This window comes from Mesocricetus auratus, unplaced genomic scaffold (assembly GCF_017639785.1).
Source record: "Mesocricetus auratus isolate SY011 unplaced genomic scaffold, BCM_Maur_2.0 Super-Scaffold_100013, whole genome shotgun sequence".
In the NCBI taxonomy this organism is placed as follows: Eukaryota; Metazoa; Chordata; class Mammalia; order Rodentia; family Cricetidae; genus Mesocricetus; species Mesocricetus auratus.
This window is the reverse complement of record NW_024429196.1, coordinates 7,807,520-7,821,472: the sequence shown is the minus strand read 5'-3', so window position 1 is coordinate 7,821,472 and position 13,953 is coordinate 7,807,520. Positions and strand designations below refer to the sequence as shown.

The window sequence follows — 13,953 nt, the reverse complement described above, 5'->3', positions numbered from 1 at the left end:
CCATACATGCACCAGGCTTCAGTAGAGCTGGTCCTGCCCCTCATCAGCTGCAGCACCCTAGAGAGAGGCCCCTATACTACACCTAGACAACACGGTAGAGCTGCCCTTGAAAATTTGCATGTGGGAGATCTGACACTGGGGACTTGGAAGCAAGAGAACTGGTCCTGCCCTGTGTTCATCACTACAAGGGGTCAAATTGCCAGGTCAATACAGGAGAGCTCACCCTGGTGGTGAGGACAAGTGAGAGCTGGCAAGCTGACCAAACCTGCAACTATACCGTTCCAGTACCAGGCATATGAATGACTCACCCCATCATCCAAACCATCTGTGACCTACTGGGACAACTGAAGGGACCAGTCCTGCAGACCCCATTCTGCAGAGTCTCCACAACACAGAAAACCAGCACGACAATAGAGACTGATTGCACTGACAGCCCAGCATTGATAGTGTAGCAGAAACCAGAAGCCTCAAACCAGACCTATGACTCTCTAATGAACGCTTGCAAGTAAACATATAAGGATCAAGGAGTTTGGTCATTTATGAGTAATTTAAAAATGAATTTCTCACCTAGCTAAATCTTTTTTGTAGTTTACAGACTGTTTCATTACAATACTCCAAATACCATGCCAATTTTTGAGCAGCTTCATCCTGGAAAGAAGGACATATATATATATATATGTTATTTTCATGATTTTAAATATACCTTTATCATATCTGCTATTCACAGAACTCATTGATCATTATGGAAGAGGAGATGTAAAGATTGTTAAGTGTGCATGGCAGTGTAAGATTAGTCAAGAGCGTTTCCTGGACACAGCAGGGCAGCAGATTCAATGAATTCACTGTAGTCCAGACAGCACGCAGAAGACCTGCGCAGGCTCATGGCCAACAGAGTTCCACCAAGAAGAGGGACATGGCTATAAATACCTACACACAGCCAGGAGAGGTTAGCAGAGATCAATGGGAGAAGGATGAATGATGTTCTTTAAGGGTAGAAAATTGCTGGGTTGTCACCTTCCAAACTTGTGTACCACAAATTTTACATCATGAGTATAATGGAGGAATAAAACATGCAGCAGAATGTTTGATGACTTGAAGGCAGGTATGAGATGAGTTGGGGAAGGGTAATATATCATCAAAATACATTGTGGAAAATACTCAATGAACTATTTAAAATAAGTAAAAAACTACTTCACTCTGGGAAATGTGCTTGTCTAATGATCTAGTACTTATTATTTAAGAAAACTAAATATTGCCGACAATTAATACTCATGATGTCAATGAAAGGCTTAGGTTACAATGAAATCCAACTTTTTCATGAAATATTATATCTTATAGTTATACATTATGGTGACATATTTGCAGGATCAAAAATTCAATTTGAGATTAGTTTTGCACACAGCATTATCAACAGTAGCCAAACACATGAAAATTAAGAGTCCATCAAAGGTTAAAAGGGTAAACCAACTATGGTAAATATGAAATATTGAGTGTAGAAAATCACAGTATTTATCATCAATCACTTAACACCTGTAGGACATGGTAGCTTCTGTTTTATTTTCATCCCAGAAGTCTGGAAGTAAAGTAAATCACAGCATGAATTTGGTATTAGCCTGGGCTACATAGTCACTTTCTCAGAGGCTAGCCTGGGCTACATAGTCCCTGTCTCAAAAAAACAGTCTTATTTTCAGAGTAATAAATTTTACAAATTCAGAGAACTTCTGTAAGTTCAGAGAATTTAAACTTGTATTTACAAACAGTTACAATATGAATATAACAAATATATGACCAAGGAGAATATTCTTATCTCCTAAAATGTCGTTGTACACTACTGCTAGTCACAGGAAGTATTCTGCTCAGTCTTTCAGGAATTAATACGAAATGGGCTTAATAAAAACGGACTTACTTGATGTTATCTTAATTTCTTTAATTTCCTCTGCTTGACGCATTGTTGTTTCTTGTAAGTCAGAAATTTCAAGGTTAAGCCTAAAATACATATTTCAGAATGAGTTGAATTTACTGCACACATTTGGAAATATCCAGTTAGATTAAAATACATGTTTCAGAATGAGTTGTATTTACTGCAAACAATTAAAAATACACAACCAGATTCTGAACAAAACTGTGAATGATCATAGGAATACTGAACATTTTGACATACAGTGATTTTGAAACTGTACCAGTCTTTGGGTGGCCCTTTGTCTGTACACACTTTAGAGGTAATATGAACAAATGTGAGTTTTCTTATTTGTCTTAGTGTTACTGGGTATCAAACTTACAGATTCAAACACACAACACATACACACCTCCACTGAGCTTCAACAACCAAAGTAAACCCAGCATTTCAGGTAAACTAAGGGTGAATTTTCCCGCTGGTTTCAAAAGTGTGCAATTACTATGAATTATCCAAGTTCTCTCTTGTCACAGTGTGCTTGCTGGTATGCACTGAATGTATTCAGTACAGTGCTTTCATCATAGTACTCTGCAGATGATCTCCATCTCCCAAACTCATAGTAAAATTCTCAGTGTTCATACAGTGCCTCATGCCTCATGCAACTAGAAGAAGCAATAACTAGGCACTGCCCATGGCCCTGCTGCCACACACAGAACACTGTCATCTGGCCTTTCCCGTTATTGTATACTAGAAATGCTCAGAAATGTTTAGCCAAAATCAACTTTCCTCTATCATGTTGATTTCTCAGATATCATCTCTGCAGTGAGGAAACATGATTGACATGGGATGTTGGTACCATAACAGCAATGCTATAATAAAAGTGACCAAGGGCTCATTAGATTTCAGGAACTCATTCATGGGCATAGGAAAGATTCTGGACCTAGAGTTTACAGAAGGCCCAGAAGAAGATCATCCTAATGAAACATTCTGATTTCAGCTCATGATACTAGAATGTCCATAAAATTGCAGACATCAAGGGCTGTGATTGGGAGGTTTCTTCCAGAGAGTTGACCAGTAGCATCCACGTTACATTCTTTCAAGGAATTTGGATCCCTTTTCTGTAATGGTCATTGATGTGCAATTAAAAATGCTGGGATTTAGTGGATGAAATAAATTGCAAATCACTACCATTAAGGCTGTTACTTTGCAGTTTTTCTTGCTTTTAGCAGAGTTTACACTGTTATTCAAGTTTTTAAAAGTCAGGCATGAGAGATCCCATGCCAACCCATCAGTGCTTGAGGAGCATGGGAGAACTGGCCGTGAAGTCATGACAGCATAAGGACCCAAGAGCTGCAGTCCCTCTCTCCCTGTCTGCCACCATCTGCAAGACTCAGGACAGAAGACCTCGCCCCTCTCCTGGGCAGAAAAATAGAGCTGATCCTGCTGGCAGAGGTGTGGGGGAGAAATGCCCCCATTTGTTTCTACCAGTATGAATCCAAGAGAGCTAGCCCTAAGGTCATGAGGGTGGGAGAGCAGCCACTGTCCCCCACCTGTTGAAAGACTAATCATGGGATATACTATACCTCCATTGAGCAGTACAATGAAGCCAATTCTTGTGGTAGAGCCAGCCCTGTATCTGAGAGCATCGGAGGACTGTCCCCATTACTCATCTGTAACATGGCAGCTTTGGCAAAGGAGAGGTGTCCTTTACTTCTGCCCGAACCCCTACTCCAAGCCCATACATGCACCAAGCTTCAGTAGAGCTGGTCCTGCCCCTCATCAGCTGCAGGACTCTAGAGAGAGGCCCCTATACTACACCTAGACAACACGGTAGAGCTGCCCTTGAAAATTTGCATGTGGGAGATCTGACACTGGGGACTTGGAAGCAAGAGAACTGGTCCTGCCCTGTGTCCATCACTACAAGGGGTCAAATTGCCAGGTCAATACAGGAGAGCTCACCCTGGTGGTGAGGACAAGTGAGAGCTGGCAACCTGACCAACCCTGCAACTATACAGTTCCAGTACCAGGCATATGAATGGCTCACCCCATCATCCAACCCATCTGTGACCTACTGGGACAACTGAAGGGACCAGTCCTGCAGACCCCATTCTGCAGAATCTCCACAACACAGAAAATCAGCAGGACAATAAAGATTGATTGTACTGACAGCCCAGCATTCAAAGTGTAGCAGATACCAGAGGTCTCAAACCAGACGTATGACTCTGCAATATACACTGGCAAGTAAACATATATGGATAAAGGCCTTGGGTCATGTATGAGTGATTTGAAAATGAATTTCTTACCTAGTTCTTTCTTTTCGTAGCTTACTGATGGTTCCATTACAATACTCCAAATGCAATGTGAATGTTTCAAATGATATAGTCTGAAAAAGGTACATATATGTACATTTTAAAATTACACGTGTGATATTCAATATATATTGTTCAAAATCTCCTCTTCCAAAACTCAGTGATCATTATGCAAGAGGAGGGGTAAAGATTGTTAATTGTGCAAGGCAGTGAATTATGCAAGAGTGTTTCCTGGACACAGCAGTGCAGTAGCTTACATGACTTTACAGCAGGCGAGATAACATGCAGAAGACCTGTGCAGGCTCGTGGCCTACATACTGCCACCAAGAAGAGGGACATGGCTATAATTACCTACACACAGCCAGGAGAGGTTGGCAGTGATCCATGGGAGAAGGATGAATGATGTTCTTTAAGGGTAGAATCTTTTCTGGGTTGTCACCTTCCAAACATGTATGTGTAGCACAAATTTTACATCATCAGTATAATGAAGGTAAAACATGCAGCAGAATGTTTGGTGAATTGAAGGCAGGTATGAGATGAGTTGGGGCAGGGTCATATATCATCAAAATATATTGTGGAAAATACTCAATGAACTATTTAAAATAAGAAGAAAAACTTTACTCTGGATAATGTGCTTGTCTAACGATCTAGTACTTATTCTTTAATAAAGCTGAATATTACAGATAACTAATACTCAAGATATCACACAAAGGTTAAGGGTAAAATGAAATCCAAACTTTCATCAAATATTTATGTATATCTTATAGATATACATTATGATGATGTATTGGCAGGGATCAAAAATTCAATTTGAGATTAGGTTTCCACACAGCATAGTTATCAGTAGTCAAACACATGAAAATTAATAGTCCATCAAATGGTAATTGGGTAAGCCGACTATGGTAAATATGAACTACTGGGTGTAGATAATCACAATATTTATCATTAATCGCATAATACTGATAGGACATGGTAGCTACTCTTTTTGTTTTCATCCCAGAAATCTGGAAGCAAAGTAAATCACAGCATGAATTTGGTATGAGCCTGCGCTACATAGTCCCTGTCTCAAAAAACAAATCACATTCCCAGACTAATGAATTTTACAAATTCAAAGAACTTCTGCAAGCTCAGACAATTTAAACTAGTATTTAAAAACAGTTACATATGGATATATCAAATATATTACTAGGGAGAATATTCATGTCTCCTAAAATGTGACTGTATACTACTGCTAGAATCAGGAAATTTTCTTCTCACTCTTTCAGAAATTAATACAAAATAGGCTTTCTAAATATGGACTTACTTGATTTGTCTGCAATTCTTGAATTTCCTCATCCTGATGTTTTTTTGTTGATTGCAAGATAGAAATTTCATGGTTAAGCCTGAAATACATGTTTCACATGTTTACTGCACACACACATTTGATAATACCCAATTGGATTAAAATACATGTTTACGAATGAGTTGTGTTTACTGCAAACATTCAAAAATACACAACCAGATTCTGAACAAAACTGTGAATGATCATAGGAATACTGAACATTTTGACATACAGAGATTTTGAAACTGTACCAGTCTTTGGGTGGCCCTTTGTCTGTATACACTTTAGAGGTAATATGAAAAATGTGAGTTTTCTTAGTTGTCTTAGTGTTACTGTGTATCAAACAAACAGATTCAAACACACAACACATACACACCTCCACTGAGCTTCAACAACCAAAGTAAACTCTGCATTTCAGGTAAACTAAATACAGATTTTCCCTCTGGTTTCAAAAGTGTGCAATTAGTATGTATTATACAAATACTATCTTGTCACGGCTGGCTTCCTGGTATGCACTCAATGTATTCAGTACAGTGCTTTCATTGCAGAACTCTGCAGATGATCTTCATCTCTCAAACTCATAGTACAATTCTCAGTGTTCACAAAGTACCTCATGCCTCATGTAACTAGAAGAAGGGATAATTAGGGGAGGCCCCAATGGTCCTGCTGCCACACACAGAACACTTTCATCTGGCCTTTCCTGTCATTGTAGACTAGAAACGCTCTGAAATGTTTCCCCACAACAACCTTTGCTCTATCAAGTTGACTTCTCAGATATCATCTCTGAAGTGGGGAAACATGATTGACATGGGAAGTGGGTACCACATCATCACCACTCTAATAACAGTGGCCATGGGCTCATTAGACTTATGGAACTAATTCATGGGCATAGGATAGAATCTGGAGCTATGGTTTACAGAAGGCGCAGAAGAAGATCAGCCTAATGAGACATTCTGATGTCAGCTCATGATACCAGAATGTCCATAAAAATGAAGACATCAAGGGCTGTGGTCATGAGGTTTCTAGTGCTATTAAATACTCTTCCAGAGTTGGCCACAAGTGTCCGCATTACATTCTTTCAAGGAATTAGGATCCAGTTTCTGAAATGTTCATTTATATGAAGTTAAATATAGAGGGATAGTTTATTTAGTGTTGGAAATCTTTACAAATCATTACTCTTAAGGCTATGACATTGTTATTGTTCATATTTTTACCAGAGTTTACAATGATATTCAAGTGTAAAAATGTTGGGCATCAGAGAGATCCCATGCTTTGCCCCACCCATCAATTTTTGAGGAGATTGGGAGAATGGCGCTGAGGTCAGCAGCCCCTATCTCCTATCATCTGCAATTCTCAGGAGGGAAGACCTTGCCCCTCACCTGGGCAACAAAATTCAGCTGATCCTGCTGGCAGAGGTGTGGGTGAGAACTGCCCCCATAGTTATCTAACAGCAAGAATGGAAGACAGCTAGCCCTGAGGTCCTAAGGGTGAAAAGCTGCCCCTATCCCCCACCAGCTGAAAGCAAATGCAGTGCATGTACTGTACCTCCAATGGGCAGTACAATAAAGCCAATTCTTTTGGCAGAGCCAGCCATCTGTGAGCTTGGGAGAACTGTCTGCGTTACTCATCTGTAACATGGCAGTTTAGGAAAATGAGAGATGCCCTTTACTTCTGCCTCAAACAACCATTCCAGAGCCCATAAATGCCCCCATTTTCAAGAGAGATGGTCCTGTCTCTCATCAGCTGCAGCACTCCAGAGAGAGGCCCCTATACCACACCTGGAAAAAACAGTAGAGTTGCTGCTGCTGTGGGGTTTTGGGAGATCTGACACTGAGGACTTGATAGCAGGAGAACTAGTCCTGCCCCTTGCTTGTCACTGCTAGGGGTGAACTTGCTAGGACAATACAGGAGAGCTCACCATGGTGGTGAGGACAAGGGAGATCTGGCAGGCTCAACAACCCTGAAGTTGCCCAGGCCAGAACCAGGCATATGAGTTAGCCTGCCCCAGCATCCACCCCATCTGTGATCTCCTGGGAAAATTGAATGGACCGGTCGTGTAGATCCCAATCTGCAGGACCTCCACAACCCAGACGATCACCAGGATAATAAAGATTGATTCCACTGACAGCCTAGCATCGACAGTGTAGCAGAAACCAGAGGCCTTGAACCAATCCAATGACACTGCGATGAACACTTACTTGCAAGTAAAGATATATGGATCATAGTTTTAGGTCATGGATGAAAGATTTAAAAATTAATTCATTACCTATCAATTTCTTTTAATAGTTTATTCTCTTCTTCCTTCCCATTCTCTGAATGCATTGTGAATGCTTGAATTGATTGGTTCTGAAAAAAGTACATAAAGTACATTTTAAAATTATATGTATGATATTAAATATATCTTTGTCAAAATCTCTTAATCCTAAAATTCAGTGATCATTATGGAAGAGGAGATGTAAAGACTGTTAAGAGTGCAAGGCAATGGATTATGCAAGAGTATTTCCTGGATACAACAGGGAAGTAGCTTATATGAATTCACAGCAGGCAAGATAGCATGCAGAATAGTTGTCCAGGCTCATGGCCAAGAGAATTCCTGCAAGGAGGCTGAGGTGGCTATATACCGAACCCTAGCCCGGAGAGGTTGGCAGTGATCAATGGGAAAAGGATGAATGATTTTCTTTGTGGGAAGAATCTTTGCTGGGTTGTCACCATCCAAAGGATGCTACACATCCAGACATGTATGTGTAACCAAATTGACATAATTCACTTAAATAAGGAATAAAACATGAAGCTGAGCGTTTGGTGAATTGAAGGCAGGTATGAGATGAGTTGGGGAAGGGTAATATATCATCAAAATATATTGTCGAACATTCTCAATGAACTATTTAAATAAGAAAAAAAGACTGTCGTTAGGTAAATGTGCTTGTCTATGATCTAGTACTTATTCTTTAATAAAGCTAAATATTACAGATAACTAAAACTCAAGATATCACAGAAAGGTTAAGGGTAAAATGAAATCCAAACTTTCATCAAATGTTTATGAATATCTTATAGATATACATTATGATGATATATTGGCAGGGATCAAAAATTCAATTAGAGATTAGTTTTGCACACAGCATAGTTATCAGTAGTCAAACACATGAAAATTAAGAGTCCTTCAAATGGTAATTGGGTAAGCCAACTATGGTAAATATGAACTATTGAGTGTAGACAAACTGAGAGTTTATCATTAATCACTTAACACCTGCAGGACATGGAAGATTCTGTTTTATTTTCATCCTAGAAGTCTGGAAGTAAAGTAAATCACAGCATTTATTTGTTATGAGGCTGGGCTACATAGTCACTTTCTCAGAGGTTAACCTGAGCTACATGGTCCCTGTCTCAAAAAAAACAAATCTTTTTGTCAGTGTAATAAATTTTACAAATTCAGAGAACTTCTGTAAACTCAGAGAATTTAAACTACTATTCACCAACAGTTACAAGATGGTTATATCAAATATATGACCAGGTAGAATATGCATAAATCCCAAAATGTGGTTGTATATTACTGCTAGACATGGGAAATTTTCGACTCAGTATTTCAGAAATTAATACAAAAATGGGCTTAATATATATGGACTTACTTTTGTTGCCAGACTCTTTTTACTTTCTTCTGCTTGATGATTTTTTGTTTCTTGTAAGTCAGAATTTTCCTGATTAAGCCTAAAATACATGATTCAGAATGTGTTTAATGCACACATTTGAAAACACCCATTTTGAATCTGAACAATACTGTTAATGATCATAGGAATTCTGAACATTTTGACATATAGTGATTTTTGACAGTATACCAATCTTTGTGTGGTCCTTTGTTTGTACATACTTTAGAGGTAATATGAACAAATGTGAGTTTTCTTATTTGTCTTAGTGTTACAGTGTATCAACCTTATAGATTCAAACAAACAACACATACACACCTCCACTGAGCTTCAACAACCAAAGAAAACCATGCATTTCAGGTAAACTAAGTGCACAATTGTCCCTCTGGTTTCAAAAGTGTGCAATTAGTATGTTTTATACAAATTGTCTCTCGTCACGGTTTCCTTGCTGGAATTCATTCGATCGTTCAGTATCCTGTTTTCATCATAGAACTATGCAGACGTACTCCATCTCTGAAACTGAAGGTACTTTTCTGAGTGTTCCTGCAGAGCCTCATTCCTCATGCAGCTAGAAGAAGCAATAGCTAGGGGCTGCCCCATTGTCCTGATGACGCAGACAGAACTCTGTCCATCCAGCATTTCCTGTCATGGTAGACTAGAAATCGTCTGAAATATTTAGCCAAAACCACCGTTGCTCTAACAACCTGACATGTCAGATGGCATCTCTGCAGTGAGCAAATGTGATTGACATGGCAAGTGGGTACCACTTCATCACTGCTATAAGAAAAGTGGCCCTGGGCTAAGCAGACTTATGGAATTTATGCAAGGGCATATGAAGGAATCTGGACGCTATGGTTTACAGAAAGTCCCAGAATAAGATCAGCCTAATGAGACATTCTGCTGTGAGCTCTTGATACCAGAATGTCCATAAAAATGCGGACATCCAGGACTCTCATTATGAGGTTTCTGGTGCTATTAAATACTCTTCCCGAGAGTCGAATGGAAGCATCCACATTACATTCTGTCAAGGCATTTGGATCCATTTTCTGAAAATTTCATTGATGTGAAATTAAAAATAGCGGGATAGTTCATAGAGTAGTGGAAATATTTTGCAAATCATTACCATGAAGGCTGTGCCATTGTTATTGTTCGTGTTTTAGCAGAGTTTGCAGTGATATTCAAGTGTAAAAAAGTTGGGAATGCCTTCACGCACACATCAATGTTTGAGGAGAGTGGGAGAACTGTCCCTGAGGCATAAGGGCATGAGGGCAGGAGAGCAGCAGTCCCTGTGTCCCTGACTCCGGCCATCTGCAAATCTCAGCAGAGAAGACCTCGCCTCTCATCTGGGCAGAAAAATAGAGATGATCCTGTTGCCAGAGGTGTGGGTGAGAACTGCCCCCATTTTTCACCTAATAGCAAGAATGGTAGTGAGCTAGCTCTGAGGTCATAAGTGTGGGAGAGCAACCCCTGTGCCCCACCAGCTGAACCACTATGCACGAGAAGTACTATACCTCCATCAGGCACTACAACAAAGCCAATACAGTCGGCAGAGCCATCCCTGTATCTGTGAGCATGGGAAAACTGTCCCCATTCCTCATCTGTAACACGGCGGCATAGAGAGTGGAGTGATGCCGTTTTCTTCTGCCCCAAACACCCGTTCCTGAGCACATTAATGCCCAGGCTTCAGTAGAGCTGGTCCTGCCCCTCATCAGCTGCAGCACTCCAGATACAGGCCCGTATACCATACCAGGACAACACGGTAGAGCAGCTGATGCAGACTTGGGTGTGAGAGATCTGACATTGTGGACTTGAAAGTAGGAGAACTGGTCCTGTCCTTCGCTCATCCCTGCAAGGGGTGAACTTTCCAGGACAACACAGGAGAGCTCACCATGGTGGTGAGGATAATGGAGAGCTAGCAATCTGACCAACCATGAAACTACCCAGCCTCAGAACCAGGCATACGAGTTGGCCCACTGCAGCACCCAACTCATCTCTCATCTACTGGGAAAATTAATGGCGCCGTCTGCAGACCCCAATCTGCAGGATCTCCACAACACAGATAATCAGCACGATAATAAAGAGTGGTTCCACTGACACCTAGCATCGATAGCGTAGCAGAAAACAGAGGCCTTGACCCACACCAATGACACTGTGTGATTAACAGTTACTTGCAAGTAAAGATATATGGGGAAAGGAGTTTGGTCATGGAAGAATGATATTGAAAAATGAATTCCTTACCTACTTATTTCTTTTTCTAGTTCACTGATGGTTTTTTCCCGATCCTCCAAGCTGCATTTCAATGATTGAATTACTTCATCCTGGAAATAAAGTACATATATATTTTAAAATTATTTGTAGCTTCTAAACATATCTTTATCACATGCCCTATTCTCAAAACTCAGTGATCATTACGGAAGGGGGATGTTAAGATTGTTAAGGGGGTAAGGCTGTGGATTATTCAAGAGTGTTTCTGGACACTCCAGGGCAGCAGCTTCTATAAATTCACAGTAGTCCAGACAGCATGCAGAGGACTTGTGCAGGTTCATGGCCAACAGAATTTCAGAAAGAGCAGGAGGTGGTTACAAATAGCTACTCCTAGCTTGCAGTGGTTGGCATTGATCCATGTGAGAAGGATGAATGATCTTCTCTAAGGGTAGAATCTTTGCTGTGTTGTCACACTCCAGTGGATGCTACACATCCAAATATGTACGAGTAGCACAAATTGCACATAATGAGTACAATGAAGGAATAAAACATGCAGCTGGGTGTTTGGTGAAGTGAGGCAGGTTTGAAATGACTTGAGGAAGGATCGTATTACCATCAAAATATATTGTCGAAAATTCTCAATGAAATGTTTAAAATGAGAAAAAAACTGTACTGTGGGAAATGTGCTTGTATAATGGCCTAATCCATATTCTTTAAGACAAATAAATATTACAGATAACTAATTCTTAACATATCAAAGTAAGGCTTAGGTTACAATGAAACCCAATTTTCAACAAATATTAATATCTTTTAGTTATACATTATGATGATGTATTGGCAGGGATGAAAACTTCAATTTGACATTAGTTTTCCACACAGCATAGTTATCAGTAGCCAAACACATGAAAACTCAGAGTTCACCAAAGGTGAAAAGGGTAAGCCAACTGTGGTAAATAAGAACTACTGAGTGTAGACATTCTGAGTGTTTATCATTAATCACTTAACACCTGTAGGACATGGTAGATTCTGTTTTATTTTCATCTCAGAAGTCTGGAAGTAAAGTAAATCACAGCATTAATTTGGTATTAGCCTTGGCTACTTGGTCACATTCTCAGAGGTTAGCTTGGGCTACACAGACCCTGTCTCAAAAAAACCAAATCTTATTGTCAGAGTAATAAATTTTACAAATTCAGAGAACTTCTGTAAACTCAGAGAATTTAAACTACTATTCACAAACAGTTACAATATAATTATATCAAATATATGACCAGGTAGAATATGCATAACTCCCAAATTGTGGTTGTATATTACTGCTAGACACGGGAAATTTTCATCTCAGTCTTTCAGAAATTAATACAAAAATGGGCTTAATATATATGGACTTACTTTTGTTGCCAGACTCTTTTTACTTTCTTCTGCTTGATGATTTGTTGTTTCTTGTAATTCAGAAATTTCAAGGAGAAGCCTAAAATACATGATTCAGAATGAGTGTGTTTACTGCACACATTTTAAAACACCCAATTAGATTCTGAACAATACTGTTAATGTCATAGGAATTCTGAACATTTTGACAGTGGAACAATCTTTGTGTGGCCCTTTGTTTGTACATACTTTAGAGGTAATATGAACAATGTGAGTTTTCTTATTTGTCTTAGTTTTACTGTGTATCAAACTTATAGATTCACACACAACACATACACACCTCCACTGAGCTTCAACAACCAAATAAACCATGCATTTCAGGTAAACTAACTGCACAATTCTCCCTCTGGTTTCAAAAGTGTGCAATTAGTATGTTTTATACAAATTGTCTCTGGTCACGGTTTGCTTGCTGGAATTCATTCAATCTATTCAGTATCGTGTGTTCATCATAGAACTCTGCAGACATACTCCATCTCCCAAACTGATGGTACTTTTCTGAGTGTTCCTGCAGAGCCTCATTCCTCATGCAGCTAGAAGAAGCAATAGCTAGGCACTGCCCATGGCGCTGTGGCCAGACACAGAACACTGTCATCTGGCCTTTCCTGTCATTGTATAGCTGAAACACTATGCAGGGGATGTACTGTAACTCCACTGGGCAGTACAATAAAGCCAATTCTTTTGGCAGAGCCATCCCTGTATCTGTGAGCATGGGACAACTGTCCCCGTTACTCATCTGTAACATGGCGGCTTGGACAGTAGAGAGATGCCCTTTACTTCTGCCCCAAACACCCATTCCTGAGCACATTAATGCCCAGGCTTCAGTAGAGCTGGTCCTGCCCCTCATCAGCTGCAGCACTCCAGATACAGGCCCCTATACCATACCTGGACAACATGGTAGAGCAGCTGCTGCAGGTTTGGGTGTGAGAGATCTGACACTGTGGACTTGAAAGTAGGAGAACTGGTCCTGTCCTTTGCTCATCACTGCAAGGGGTGAACTTTCCAGGACAACACAGGGAGCTCACCATGGTGGTGAGGATAATGGAGAGCTAGCAATCTGACCAACCCTGCAACTACCCAGCCTCAGAACCAGGGATATGAGTTGACCCACCGAAGCACCCAACTCATCTGTCATCTACTGGGACAATTAATGGACCGGTCCTG

The 13,953-nt window shown here is 40.2% G+C and overlaps 1 long non-coding RNA gene across 1 annotated transcript; it reads right to left on the bottom strand.

Moving 5' to 3' along the window:
* Positions 1 to 5,491: 5,491 nt before the first annotated feature.
* LOC121143480 lies at positions 5,492 to 12,825 on the bottom strand. Its single transcript, XR_005880670.1, has 3 exons — positions 12,757 to 12,825; positions 7,791 to 7,870; positions 5,492 to 5,585 (listed from the first exon to the last, which is right to left on the bottom strand). It is a non-coding gene; the product is annotated as an uncharacterized LOC121143480 (long non-coding RNA).
* Positions 12,826 to 13,953: the final 1,128 nt, after the last annotated feature.